The 15,495-nt window shown below is 34.4% G+C and overlaps 1 protein-coding gene across 2 annotated transcripts in view; it reads left to right on the forward strand.

Moving 5' to 3' along the window:
* The window catches only part of PPARG (peroxisome proliferator activated receptor gamma), a 136,172-nt gene that overhangs the window by 18,190 nt on the left and 102,487 nt on the right, over positions 1-15,495 (forward strand). For both annotated transcript variants that reach the window (XM_090284191.1, XM_090284190.1), the window contains exon 2: positions 5,098-5,171. The gene's annotated coding sequence lies outside the window, so the exon portion shown is untranslated. The remainder of the gene's footprint in view (positions 1-5,097; positions 5,172-15,495) is intronic.

Consider the following 15,495-nt stretch of genomic DNA (forward strand, 5'->3'; position numbering starts at 1 on the left):
GTTCTGGTTCACTGCACATCAGTTTATGTGTCTTGTAAGTGGTGAGAAACTTGAAAATATTTATTGACACAATAAATTAGATCACCAAATCTTCAATTTATATTCAGTAGCTCTGTCATCACTTAAAACCAACCACTGTTGTTGGGGGCAGGGGAGTGGGTGGAGGTAGGAGAGGATATAAGGGGGATAAATGGTAATGGAAAAAATACAATTAAAAGAAAAAAACCTCATAGACACACACACACACACACACACACACACACACACACACAACCAACCACTGTTAGAAGATTCTTTATTTCTATTTGTATTTTTCTCTTGAATTACTCTCAAACTAAATAAAGTCATTTTATTTTGTCATCCCAGGATATAGAGGTCAGTTCAGTAGAGAATGTTTTATGACCAATGTAAAAATATAGGGAAGGCTGTAATTTGTCCATTATGAGTCTGGCCTGTAATGCAATCAATCAATTTTTGGGGGGCATGGACAGTGGCAGATCCATGTACTTAGTTTGATGGGATAAAAATTAGTCATTTAGGAGTGTTCATATACTTTCATTTTACCCCACTCTACCAAAGAGAATTTTCATTTCGCAGTGCAACACCCCCTTCCCCTACCTTTAGAAAAATTGGTCTTAGTATTGGAAAGTGAGTGGAAAGGGATTGGATATGAAATGCTGGAAGAGATTTAAGTTAATATAGATAGCAAAGTGTTGGAGAGGAAGGAGAGGAAGAGGGAGAGATTATGAAATTACTGGGTTGAGAATAGAGAAAGTATTAGTTGGAAGAGTTTTTGGTGAAGGAGATGCTTTGGAGAGTATAGTGTGTGGAAAAAAATCAAAGGGAAGGGGGGAAATATGGGGGAAGAGGAGATAAAAACATGTTGCTTGTGGTTATGAATTGAATCTCCTTTAATGTATTTTGAAAGACTGGAGTAGAGAACAGAATTTCTTTTAATCTCGTAGTGAACAAGGAGTGTTCCAATTATGTGTTGAATTGTGCTTCTTTACTTCTTGAGAGGGAGAAGCCAGTTGGGATGATGTTGAGTTTGAGGTTCCTGAAGAGCCTCAGATAGAGATGTTTAAAAGAAAGGTGAAAATACATATCAAGAACTGTTGCGGGAAGAGTTGTGGTTAGAGATGAAGATTTGAGAGCTACTATCAAGTAGATGTGTTTATGAGTAACAGTGAGGCCAAGAAGGAACTTGCAGAACATATAAAAAGCAGGTCTCAGAAAGAAGAGGTACCAAGAAAAGAGACAAAAATAGTAGTCCTGTTGTAGGATAAGAATTCAGAGAAACTGGTCTCTGGGAAGCTCTGGGAGGAGATAGTTTTAACAGAAGATGGATGAATGTCATGCTCAGAGGCAGAGACAGAGGTGTGCTGCAGCCAGCTCAGATTGGCTGGTGGAAGTGAATTGTGAAATTTTCAGAATTTTTGTGAGCTGATTGTTATCCACAGCCATTATTAAAAGTTCAATTGTATGTACTTGCAATTTAACAAGTGCATCATTTCCTAACTATTTAACACTGTTTCGGCGTTCATGTTGATTGTATCTGTACAGTGGAAACACTGTGTACTGTTGTGTGCTACTGTTGTACCAGCTCATCCCCACTCTGCTCTCAGTGGTAACCTGAATCAGTCATGGTGGGAGTATTTACACCACAGATGTTGGCAAACACTACTGTGCTTTCCCTATAAAGAGAGCCATTATTAAATACTTACCAGTGCACTACTGGATAAATAGAATGAAAATCAAGAAAAGTCTAAAGGCTTTAGCAAGAAGGAGATAATTTGTTACTTTTGCTTGAGTTTCAGTAGAAAGATAGGGGACAAATCACAGTGAAGTGTGTTGAGGAGTGAAATGATGGAAGGTGAAGAAACAAATGTTCAAATAAGTTTGAGAAGTAGTGAGTGAAACAGTTCAGCAGAGTGTTACTATTGATACTTTAAAAAAATTTTTTAAGGCTAACAGACTCTACAATGTACTTTATTAATCTCCAAAAAATGAACAACATATACAAACATATTTATGGTAGAAGGTTTTTTTGTTTGTTTGTTTTATTGTTGCTGGAAAATCTTAAGCAACTAGTTATCTATATAGAACACATTTGAGGAAATGCTGCTATATATATAGTATTTCACAATTAAGTTTGAAATAAATATTCATGTTATTAAAGACTTAGTTTTTTAAAGAAATATTTTCAAGACTGTAGGTTGAATTTTGAGGGTTATTTTGCATTTTTGAGATGATCATATGTTTTCTTTTAAAATTTGACCTAGTGCTCTGACATATTATTTTAACTGGTTTTCTAATACTAAATTGTCTTTCCTTTCTGAAATAAATCCAACTGGATTTTGGTGGTTTATTCTTTTAGTATACTGTTAAATTTGTTGATTAGCATTTTATTTATAATTTTAACTTAATATGTGGTGTTGATATTTTTCTCTTTGTTATTAGTTTTTAATATCAATATTATGCTACTTTTGAAAAATTAATTTGGTCACTATATTTTTTCCTACACAGAAATGGCTTATATAGCAAGAAAATTACCTCTTACTTGAAATTTTGAAAAAAAAATATAAAATTATCTAGGCTCAGAGGTTTGGGGATGTAATCCTTTGATAAGTTTTCAGTTGTTTCCATTGTTAATTTTTTTTTTAAATTTCTTACATCAACTTTTACCATTTATACCATTTTGGACAAATTAGTCTGAGTAAATTGCCCTTTTGCTGCATTATTATCTGCTTAGATGCTGGTAAAAATCCTATTGAGATATAAAAAAGTTGGATGAGTAGATATGAACAGACCCTATCTAATATGTGTGCTGTTGAAATGTGAGGCTCTTGTGTGCTATCTTCACAGCCTCATTCTCTTACAGGAATGAGTAGAAGGATTTATAACCTACTGAATACAAATCAAACTGGATTTAACTGACCAGATGGAAAGCATGAACAAACTATAATCCTTGACATTTATTGTCTCAGAATGGATCTTGTTTCTGTCCTATATTAAAATATATACTATATTTTATAATACAACTTTAGAGTATTTTAGTATATCTATAAAATAAGTAATATAATTATTAAAATAAGTTATTAATATGTTAACCATGTAATTAAATTAGTTACAATTAACACATACGGTTATATTTTATTAATATAATAAATAATAATGTTTATAGTATATTTATTTATAAAATAAAATATACCTGCCCTGGCCAGGTGACTTGGTTGGAGTGTCATCCTGTACATCAAAAGGTTGCTGGTTCCATCCCCAGTCAAGGCACATACCTAGGTTGCAGGTTTGATCCCCAGTCAGGGTGTGTGCGGGAGGCAACCAACCAATGTTTCTCATTCACATGGATGTTTCTCTCCCTGTCTTTCTCTTTCTCTCTCTCTCTCCTTTCCTCTCCTAAAAAATCAATAAAATATGTCCTCGGGTGAGGATTAAAGATATATTATATATACATATATAATATACAAATAAAATTTATGTCTGGAAACTATACCTTCTATGGTACAATGCAGTACTGAATGAATACAGAAAAGAGAATACATATTTTAGTCATGAGACAGAGTTTTGGGACGGGGTAAAGAATTCTGTTGCAGAAGTCAGCCAGTTTTCCGTTTGCTTCAACTCTTAGGGCTACAAGCTAGGAATAGACAGAAGTTTCAAAAAAACTTCACTTTCTTCTTTCTTTACTTTCATTACATCTTAATGAATTCATATGTATTTCAAAGGGAAATTGGGACAAGTGTCAAGAAAAGCTATTATAACAATCTTAACCTGGAATCAGCATTCTTTAATTTTTCGGAGAGAAATTTTGTTCAAAAAATATTTTTAATCTTCTTTCCTGTTGTTTTCACATATATAAGCCCTTTTTAGTTGACTTACATGTAAAAAAGATCAAAGTGGTAATCCATTATAGTGAAAGTTGTTTCTCAGTTTTGGTGTGGAAACTGCTTTTGTTTTGACAACAAATTAGAAAGTATTTACAAAAATTGCTATGATACAGATCAGCAGACAGAAAACAAAAGACACAGGTCTGAAACACTACAAATTAGCTCTTTCTATAGAAGAATATGTTCCATTCTGAAAACCAGTTGTTACTTTATTACTGATATTGAATCTCCATAAAGAGGTTTTTCATTTCCAAACAAAAGTACTAAACAATGCCAGAGAAACAAATAATCAAACAAAATACATTGGCTATAGTTTATATTTTTTCATATTATAAATGCAAAATGGGAAAATGTTTTATATTCATGATCCACTACTTTTATGTCATGCATGGATAACAGAATAGTTTTTGCAAGTTTCAATTTGAAAGGTGCAGAATTAAAAAAGAAAAACGTTATAATTTTTTGTAGATTAGACTGTTCAGAACATTGAGTCTGTATATTGGGTCTATTAAGGCCCTCATGATAACACTTTTGGCAGTAGATGCTGTTTTGTCTTCAGGGAATGTACAGTTATTCTAGGATCCCTGAGCCCTTCTTAAGAGCCAAGGATATGTATCCTGAGACCTTTGCACTTTTACTTAGATGATGTGCTCTCTGGGTCTTCCTTTTAAAAATCTGCTTCACATGGAATGTGCTGCATTTACTGACCCTAAGTGGTTGTAACACATCACTGTACTTTACCTTAGGCTTAACAGACATGTGCCATCTAGAATGAAGTTATATCTTAATAAATGTTATTTTTGCTATGCAAAACTTTTATCAGACATCTATGTTTTGGGGTTATTAATCCTTTTACAGTAAGTTTTTCTTGTGTGTGTATAATAATGTAGGTTTCATTATTAATATGATGTAAAAGATGGATGAGATAAAGGACCTTAACTCATGATCAATGACAGAACTCAGAAAGTAGGTTTAATCAATCTAATAAATGTCTCTATGGGAAAATTCTACAGTTAGTAGCCTGTTTATTACTTCTAGAGAATACAAAACCAAGCTCAGGAAAAGCAAACATTCAGAATGAAACCCAACAGAAAAAATAAATCTATTTGTGCTTGTACACTTTGGAAACCTTGCTTATCTAAGAATTTTGAATATGTATGTATATTTAAAAAGCTTCTTTCTTTTTGTTTAGATTTGAAAAAGGCCAATTCTAAACCACAGATATACAAGAAGGCCATTTTCTCAAACAAGAGTCACCATTTAACGGTAGGTAAACTCAGAATTTATTACACTAAATGTTTTTAAAAGTATCTTTTTTTAAAGAACATGCAAATTTTTCATAGTATTGTATTGCAAAATTTCATAAAGAGCTTTTATTTTGACTATCAGAATAGTTTCCACTGTATAATTTACCAGTCAGTTGAGAGAAAACATAGCAATGTATTTGTCTAAGACAAAACAAAGATAGGAAAGTGACCTAGAAGTTGAGAAATAACTCATATCCTTAGAAATAAGTCTCAAGTACATTATTAGGTTCCTGATAATTATAATTAAAAGGAGATAAAAATTAAAATATTTTGCCTGGTTCCCTGAAGACCATGCAACCATGATTCCTGGTTATAAAAAAGAAAGTGTCTTCAATATCCAATACTCATGTTCTGGCTCCCAATGGCCAAAGCTGGAATAATTTGAACAATAAGATAAGTAATAATAGTACTGGATTATAGCTTCCATATAAAACATATATACTTGATTCCGTACTGATATAAATAAATGCTGAATAAATAAAACTAATGGAAAGAGAACTTTTCCTTACAGAATAATTTTAATTAGTAAATGTAAAAAGAATGAGGGAAATAGAAAATTGCCATTAAAGAACCACAGTAATAATTGCTGCAGGCAAGATGAATACTAAAATTGGTTAAAGTATAAGGAGAAGCAGAATATGTGTATAACCTCAAATATCTCTCCCTCAAATATTTATTAATTGCAAAGGGAGAAACAGTACCTTCATAGTGGAGAATCCTGGCAGACACTACCTTAACCAAATGATCAAGGTTAATATCAGCAGTAAAAAGACATACTGAGGTTATATCCCCCCTAATCAATTGTCCTGTAAAGGGCACATTATGCCTTTGGTATTCTTCCAAAATTTAATAATCTCAATTGAATCAAGAGAAAATCTTAGATAAACCTAAATAGAGAGACATTCTACAAAATACCTGACCTGCATTTTTCAACAGTGTCAGGGGCATAAAAGACAAGTAAAGACAGAAGAACTATACATTAAATATGTGCAGTGTTTCACATATCACTTATACCTCAATAAAGCTGTTTAAAAAAAAAAAAAAAAGACTTAGGAACTACCAAAGATTTGAAAGAGAGTATGAAGACATGGCAACAAATGCAACACGGGAGCCTAGATTGGATCCCCAAAATAAGAAAGCACATTAGTGGGAAAAACTGGTGAAATCTAAGTAAAGTAGCTCATAGTATTGTGCCAGTCTTAATTCATTAGTTTGATTACTATACTGTGGTTATAATGTGTAATGTAACAGTAGGGGAAGCTAGGTGAAGGGTACATAGGAACTTTCTCTACTGCCTTTGCAACTTTTCTGTAAGCTTCAGATTACTTCAAAATAAGAAGTTCTTTAAAAGTAATGTTGGAGTCACTAAATAATCTCTTAAATTAGATTTTCACTGATTTGTAGAGTGGGTTTCTGATTGCTTGCAAATCTTAGAACAGAGAGGAGCAGGGACACTGTTTTCATCAAGGGTACCTGTTGAGCTGTGTTTCTTACTGCCCTCCTGACCTCCACAAGTCTAATCTTCACTTAACACTTCAGCCAATTCTGGTCTTCTGGAAGACCTGTGAGGGGAAAAATTCCACAAGGTTCTGCCTTGCCTCCTTGGGAACTACCTCTTAGCAAAATTTTTAGTTGGTGATAATCAGTGTCTGATTGGAATGTTCAAACCAAAACAGTGAAAGTATTTAGATCTCATTAATAATCTCTTGGTCCACCAGTCTTCATTACCCAAGACAACATTTGAACAAGAACTTAGAATTAGTAGTTGTATATTTAAACAGTGAAGATGAAAGAATATCATATTTTTTAGGTAAAATGTATGGAAATTCAGTGAATACCAGGAGTACTAAGAAAACTTTGATTCTTAAGGGAAATTAATAGCAGCATTAAGTGGGCTTAGAAAATCAGTTTAAGTTTAGAAAAATCTAAAGCCACTTAAAATTAAAAGACCAAGCTCTTGAGTGACGAAGTAAGAGTCTGCTATGTACTTTGGCATCTGAAAATGAGTATCTGGTCTGAATTTAAGTACTGGGGCATGAAAAATGAAATGCTAAGTATTAAAAATTCTTCCCTAATTTATTTATTTATTTATTTTTTTTGCCAGTAACTCTCTTGTGTGTTCAGCCACTTTAGTAAATTACACTAGTTCACAGATTTTAGGTGAAACGAGAAATAACAGAAAGTAGAATGGTGGTTACCAGGGGTGGGGTGGGAAGAGAGGAGTTAGTGTTTAATGACTATATTTTCAGTTTGGGAAGATAAATAGTTCTGAAACTGGATAGTGGTGATGGTCACAAAACGCTGTAAATGTACTAATGCTACAGAACTGTACATTTATAAATGATTAAGATTGTAAAGGTAGTAAATTTTTATGTTCTCTATGTCTTACCACATTTTTTTAAAGTAAGAAAGATACAACAGAAGTCTTCAATAGTTAACATTCCACTTCTTTGCTAGGGTACCCAGCTATGGGACGAATCTGTGCCTGTGGGCACTTACCTTAGGAATCTTTTTTTTTTTTTTTTTTTTAAGATGATTCCCTGGACATCGTTTTCCAACTAGCAGTTTAAATGGCCCCTATATCATAAATTGTGCAAGTAAAAAGAACCTGGTACACAGGAAACAGCTGGGGTGGTTGGGAGAGTAGTTTGTGGAGTTAATTTATAACTAAGACAAATGAATCTATAAAAAGAAGAAAAGCCCCATAAGAAATATGTTAACTGATGGTAAGGGAGAAAAAAGGATTTAGATAAAAGATATTGGAACTTGTTTGGTCCCAACTATTTTATGGCTGAGGAATTTAGTTATAGGTGTACTGGGTGGAGCAAATCACAATTCTGTAAATTACTAATAAGACACAACGATCCTTATCATTTTCTGTATGTGCTCACATGCAAAGTTTGGTCCTGCCCTCTGTAAATAAACTCTCTGCTTAGCTATGTATGAATTCAGGGCTTGAGGATTAGAAGATAGATAATGTTTACTTTTAAAATCTTAAAGGCAAGTAGGTGATACATTCAGAAATAAGATGAGGAACTAAAACAAATGACTTTTGCTTTTGAATTTTGGCCATTGGGTTTGTTTCATTTTTCATGAACTTCTTTTAAGACATTTTTATTACCAAAAACTTATGAAAATATTTTTTCAAATAAAAAGACCACACTTAATCGCTACTATTCTTACTTCTTCCAGTTCTTGTTAGCATGTTTACATTTTTTATTTACTGACAGTTATGGTATATGTAGCGTTTTTGCTTCTTACACTGTTAGATCATATAAATCTTTCTTTGAGTCTACCTGGCTTTCAAATCTGTCATAATGGCAACACAATCATCCATCTTAGTGATATCACAACATTTACTAAGCCAGTTTTAAGTTTTATTTTTTATCATTATACAATTACTATTTATTCTTATACCATTAGATATAGTGAATATCTTCATGCATATATTTCACTTTAATCATTTACTCTTACCAAGTTGCTGGTGGCGTTGCAAGATGCAGTTGTTTCTCTCTCACATCGATGTTTCTCTCCGTCTTTCTCCCTTCCTCCCCTCCTCTCAAAATAAATAAATAAATAAATAAATAAATGATTTCTGTTCATTTAAACGTATTACTTTTTAGCCATGGCTTTGTGTGCATTATAGTGAGATGTGGGTGACGAGGAGTTTCACCAATTGTTTAGGTATCAAAAATACGGGGTTTGGGTTGGTTTTTTTGGGGGGGGTAGGGAAAAAAATCCTACTTAATTGCAAGGAAGTTGCAGATTATTTCCTAAAACTGTGCCAAATTTAAATAAAATGTAAAGATTGTGCTGCAGGAGCTTCATGTCCTTTAAGTCCACATGTTGCTAGTTGTTAGAAAGAAATGTCTGCTTTTGAAAATACAGATTTAACAAAGTAGGACTTCCAGAGCATTGTATATGAGCCAGTTTTTTTAAAAGATTTATTTAAATTAAATATTTTAAATTTGTGATTTGAATATTTGAGGGTAATATTAATTTTAGAATAAAGATAAGAGAAAATTTTAAGATTCAAAATTATGTGGTTAAATATATCACACTAAATAGCAAAAGATTATGGGTGATTGTCTTTTTTTATTCTAAACTTTCACTTGAGGGTTAAGTTACCATTAATAACATGAAATAAAAATTACAGCTTTTACCTAGAGTACAGTATATTGTATTTTTAAACATCAAATAAGCAAAGTAATAACAATAAAGATCATTTTAAAGAAAAAATTATCTATAATCTTAACATCTCTATTGAAACTATTTTAATTTCTACAAATTGCCTTCCAGTTCTGAATACATATATACACATATATTTTTACGTCTATGTAGTATGTGAGAAAGTAAATACATTGCTGTCCCTGACCTTCAATGTCTGTAAAATTAAAGGATTGTGATAAATTACTTCTAATTCTCTTTAGATTCAAAAACAGTGTTTAAAACCCAACGTGTCTAAACTGCATAATATTTTCTGGAAAATTATATAAGTTTGTTACAATGGGTACTGTCTTTACGTAAAAATGCCATTCACAACTATAAAGTGTAGAGGATTAATTCCTTAAAATTAAGCGTGAAAGAAAAACTTTTGTGATATAAAAACTATGAATTAACATTTTGTTAAACTGTACAATGCATGGTGGGGGAAAAGGTTTGATTGTTTGAGATTCTTGAGTAATAATTTAAATAAAGCAGTGTTCTCAGAGTAGTAATTTTAATAAAACCTAATGTGCAAGTATATCTGATAAGAGAGGATACAAAAAATTTTGGTGATTACTTACTTTTCATTTATATCCTACACTTTCATTCTCATAACAGGAAAACTTTAGGATCTTTTCATAATTTCTTAATGTTATGTTTTCATTAACTAACACTATATAAAATTATTGATTTTGGCACCTAGTTAGACTAGTTAGGAAAAAAATGCACGTCTTCATTTTCTCCTCTTCCACAGTTTTGTTTGCATTTTTTAAAAATTGCCAATAATAAGCTCTGTAGTCCTAGCTATAGCATGCTTGATTCTTTGGATATTTCCAGTAACTCATATGTTACAAATAATGTGCATAAATCTGACCACAGTATCATATAGATCATATAGTAAGAGATGAATAATTGAAAGCCATTATAGAATGTAAGTGAAGCAACTATGATCTCTTTCGTGTTATTCTAGCTTTTTTCTTTATGCTCATGAATTCCTTATCCTTCAGTCCAGATCCTGTGATCAAAATCATTTAAATTCTTAAAAGTTTGATATTTTTAACCTTTTATACTCCCAGTAGACAGGACATAGGAAATTTAGTGACGTAAACCCTTTAATAATCTTTAAAAGTCATAAGACTTAGTAGCTGGGACAAGAAACAATTAGGAATAAATTTCAGGGAAATACCATAATGGCATAACTTTTGTTTTCTTTTGTTAGCAAGCCACATGGCTTTCCTCTCAAACCCGAGGAATACGTAGTGTGGTCTCCTTTTGAGATTTTAGTTTCATCAGCATCACAGGAATATATATTTCCCTAAGTTTACTCACTATAATTTGTGATTGCTATTTTTCTTATCTGTGAAGGAAGTACAACAGCTCCCACTGGGGAAATACCATGTTAAGTCAATCCTAAAATAAGAAATCTAAGGGAAAGGTCACATCCTAATAACTTGTGCAAATCTAAATTCCCATGGAGCTTTAAAATTATTTTGTAGGAGTAGAGTATTAACAACGTGTTGTTGAACTCCTTCCAGATAGTGTCGTAAAATTGAAAGCACTTTTGTGTACAGAAGTAACCACTGAAGTATAAATACAATTGACAAGACCTAATTTTTTTTAGCAATCTAGTTTGAAAAGCCTCAGAAATATTGCATGACTAATAAACTACAAAATATTTTTGTTACTTTCACTGGAAACATCAAGAGTATTACTCAAGAATTATTATAATAATCATGTACAAATAATGAAAATAATTTTCCTCTTACTATAGAGATGTTTAATACCCAGTGTTTTACCAACACTGACATCCAGTTATACTTTGGAAGGACCCTAACTATGTAATTCCAGAGAAAGTTGCTGCTTTGGGAGTCAGGACACCTGATTTATAGTACCTCCTCTTTTGTTAACTGGCACTCTCCTAACTCTGGACCTCGATTTCCTTATGTGTTAAGATGAATATTGTGAGGATCAAGTTAGATCAAATATATAAAGGATTTAGAAAATTTTTACAGCATTATGTATCTTTAAAGGGTTACTATAATCATTGCCTTTAATTTTTATATTTTCCAAATGAAGACATCAAAACAGAGGACAAGAAACTTATTATCTTCCACTCAAGCTAAAAGTCCCAGTACACCCTAATAATGGTCCACTCATTGGCTAGTCCAAGTCAATCATTAAGAGGGTGAGATTTGAGTAGAAGCTGTTTCATCATGTTGAGTACACAAGTACTAACATTTTGCCATCAGGACTGTTTCCTAGTAATTATTAGTCAATTTTTGAAGACGTGTTGTTAGAAATATGTCTTGAGGGGACTTCTGGTCAAGATTGCGGCATAGGCAGACATGGCTCTCCCCTTCACACAACCACATCAAAATTACAAATAAAATGTAGAACAACCATCACTCAGAACCAGCAGAAATTGAGTTGAATGGAACTCTGACACCTACAGAATTAAAGAAACCACATCCACCCAGACTGGTAGGAGGGGCACAGACATAGAACAGGCTGGCCCCCCACCCATGTGTGGTATAAAAATTCAGGAGGAGCCCTGGCTGCTGTGGCTCAGTGGATTGAGCATCGGCCTGCAAGCCAAGTGTCACTGGTTCGATTCCCAGTCAGGGCACATGATTCAGTTGCACGTCAGGTCCCCAGTTGGGGGCACAAGGGAGAGGCAACCACACAGTGATGTTTCTCTCCCTCTCTTTCTCCTTTCCCCTCTCTCTAAAAATAAATAAATAAACAAAACAACAAACAAATAAATAAATTATTTTAAAAAAAAATTCAGGAGGGATATTTTGTGACCAAGGAGTCCCTGCCCCACACAATGCCTCCCAGCCCAGGGTTCCAGTGCCAGGAAGATAAGTCCCCACAAGTTCTGGCTGCAAAAACTGGCAGGGATTGAGTCAGTGGAAGAATCTGCTGTTCCTCTTTAAAGGACCCACACATGAACTAATCTGCTTAGACTCACTCTCTCTGAGCTCCAGCACTGGGGTAGCAGCTTGACAGGCACCAGTGGTATACAGGGAGAAACTGAAGTCTCTGGCATCAAAAGGAGCAGAGGTCATTGTCTATTTTCCAAACCCTCCAACTACAGAGCCAGCAAGCTGGTGCCATATCTGAGATTCCATCAACCTGGCTAATACTGTTTGACCTGCCTTGGAGATCCCAGAGACTCCGCCCCACCCAACTTATGGGCCCACCCAAGCTGCTTTTTCATAAGAATGGCTGGTCTTGGCTGGTCACAACTTCCTAAATCCCATCAAACAAGCGACAGCTGGCCTCAGTGAGCCCCAGGCACAGCACTAGCAGCAGCCAGCCTAGATTCACAGCTTGGCTTCATCTGAGGTTCCCCAAGCCCAGCACAAATAGCAGCCATCTCAGATTGCTTTATAGCTCAGGCAGGCTGGCCGGGAGCAAAACACAAGTGGGGGCTGACGTTGGCCTGCACCACCAGGGAAACCCCAGAGCCTGAGCACCCAGTAGACAGCTACAGACCATGTGGGAGCACCGCCACTCTGCCCCTGCACAGCTGACCCTCCATGGAGGGTGGAGGTTGGTGGTCAGTGGTCACAGACAATTCTTTCAGCTGACTGGCCTGGGTAAATCCCTCCCATTGATCTGCCAACAGCAACCGAGGCTCAGCTATTACAGGAGGGTGCACTCAACCCACACGAAGGGCACACTTTGAGCACGCAGCTTGGAAGATATGGGAGGCTGTGCTAATGTATCCTACAGGCCTCCAACTACATTAGGCCATGCTACCAAGACACAGAATCAAAGCAGCTCTACCTAATACACAGAAACAAACACAGGGAGGCTGCCAAAATGAGGAGACAAAGAAACATGGCCCAGATGAAAGAACAGATGAAAATTCCAGAAAAGGAGTTAAATGAAATGGAGATGAGCAATCTTATTAGATGCAGAGTTCTAAGCATTGGTTAAAGGATGCTCAAGAAACTTAGTGAGGACCTCAACAGCATAAAAAAGATCCAGTCAGAAATAAATGATACACTAATTGAAATAAAGAACAGTTTACAGGGGAACAATAGTAAAGTGGATGAAGCTGATAATTAAATCAATTATATGGAACATAAGGAAGCAAAAAACAACCAATCAGACCAGCAAGAAGAAAAAAGAATCCAAAAGAATGAGGATAGTAGAGCAGCCTCTGGGACAACTTCAAGAGGTCCAACATTCGCATCATAGAGGTGCCAAAAAGAGAAGAGAAAGAACAAGAAATTGGAAATCTTTTGGAAAAAATAATGAAAAAAAAAAGACTTCCCTAATTTGATGAAGGAAATAGACATGCAAGTCTAGGAAGCACCAAGAATCCCAAACAAGATCAATGCGAAGAGGCCCACTCCAAGACACATCATAATTAAAATGCCAAAGGTTAAAGATAAAGGGAGAATCTTAAAAGCAGCTAGAGAAAAGAAGGTAGTTACCTACAGGGGCATTCCCATAAGACTGTCAGCTAATTTCTCAAAATAAACTTTGCAGGCTAGAAGGGACTGGCAAGAAATATTCAAAGTCATGAAAAGTCAAGCCAAGACCGCTCTACCCAGCAAAGATATCATTTAGAATCTAAGGGCAGATAAAAAGCTTCCCAGACAAGAAAAAACTAAAAGAGATCATCATCACTAAACCAATATTATATGAAATGTTAAAAGGACTTAAGGAAAAGAAGGAGATCAAAACTATAAATAATAAAATGGCAAAAAATATGTATCTACCAACAATTGAATCTAAAAACCAAACTAAGCAAACAAGAAGGGAAGAGACAGAATCATGGATACAGAGAATGTTTTGATGGTTGTTGGATGAAAGGGGGGAGTAGGGGAATGGGTGAAGAATTGAGGGGATTAAGAAGTACAAATAGGTAGTTACAGAATAGCCATGGGGATGTAAAGTACAGTGTAGGAAACGGAGTAGCCAAAGAACTTATATGCATGACCCATGTATATGAACAATGGTTGGGGGGATTGCCTGAGGGAGTGGGGGGTGCTGTTTGGAGAGGGAGTAAAGGGGGAATAATCAGGACAGCTGTAATAGCATAATCAATAAAATATAATTTTTTAAAAAGAAGTGTATCTTGGATATTTAATTATTTATTACCTATTTATTTATTGCTTTAGAGAAATGTGCATCTTTATTTCTTAGGCTCTACTTTCTTATTACCAGTTAAAGCAGAGCTGAATTGGTTTTTGCTCTTTCGACCTATTGCTATTTCTTTTAATAGTGATTATGTGCTTTCAGTAATTTAAGGATTTATAGAAACCTACCTTGGTAGCCCCCTGTTGAGACGCAATCTGTAGCAAGCCATTTGTTGAAATTAATTAGATATTTCTGCATTTAGTTATTTCAGTTTCAGACCCCACAATAATACAGTGCCACACAATAAGAAATATAAAATAAGTAGCTTAAATGCTTATCTATGTGATATGGTATATGTTCAAAGAATCCCTGCAGCTATTCAATATCTTTTTAATATCTTTGTTCAGAAGAAGCATTATGCCCTTTCATTCTATATGTCAATTCATTTTTTAACTTTTATAAAACTTTCATGCCAACATGAAAAGGGTGAGAAGTAACAGAGCTATATCCTACCACATATTCACCAGAGAAAATGCTAAGTGGAAGCAATCACACTTTTAAAATGTAATGTGTCTGTGTCTAACAAAGTAGACTAAATTCCCTTAAGTTCCCATCCTTTATTTACTTTGAAAAATCTGATTTTATTTTCTGAATCAAAAAGTGTACTCATGTTAAATTCAGAATATTTAACTTGCCATTGAGCTCTCAAAATACTTTCCTAATGTTAACAGGCTCAGAACTGTGTAAGAGTTAACATACAATATCACATTTTAAAGAAAAAGACTTAAACATAGGCGCAAGGTATTGGCCAGTTCACATCCTTTTTAAGGAGTAACTGACTTGGAATAATTGATGGCTAGAATGTGGTGGAGTGACTTGAATTTCACTCTCAGTGATACATGAAACCTATAAAAAAGGTTGCCCACTTGTGTTCTCAATTTGTGGAGTAAATATTTTTACCCATCAGATTTTGAAATAAA

This window comes from Furipterus horrens, unplaced genomic scaffold (assembly GCF_987537825.1).
Source record: "Furipterus horrens unplaced genomic scaffold, mFurHor1.1.pri manual_scaffold_7, whole genome shotgun sequence".
NCBI classification, from domain to species: Eukaryota; Metazoa; Chordata; class Mammalia; order Chiroptera; family Furipteridae; genus Furipterus; species Furipterus horrens.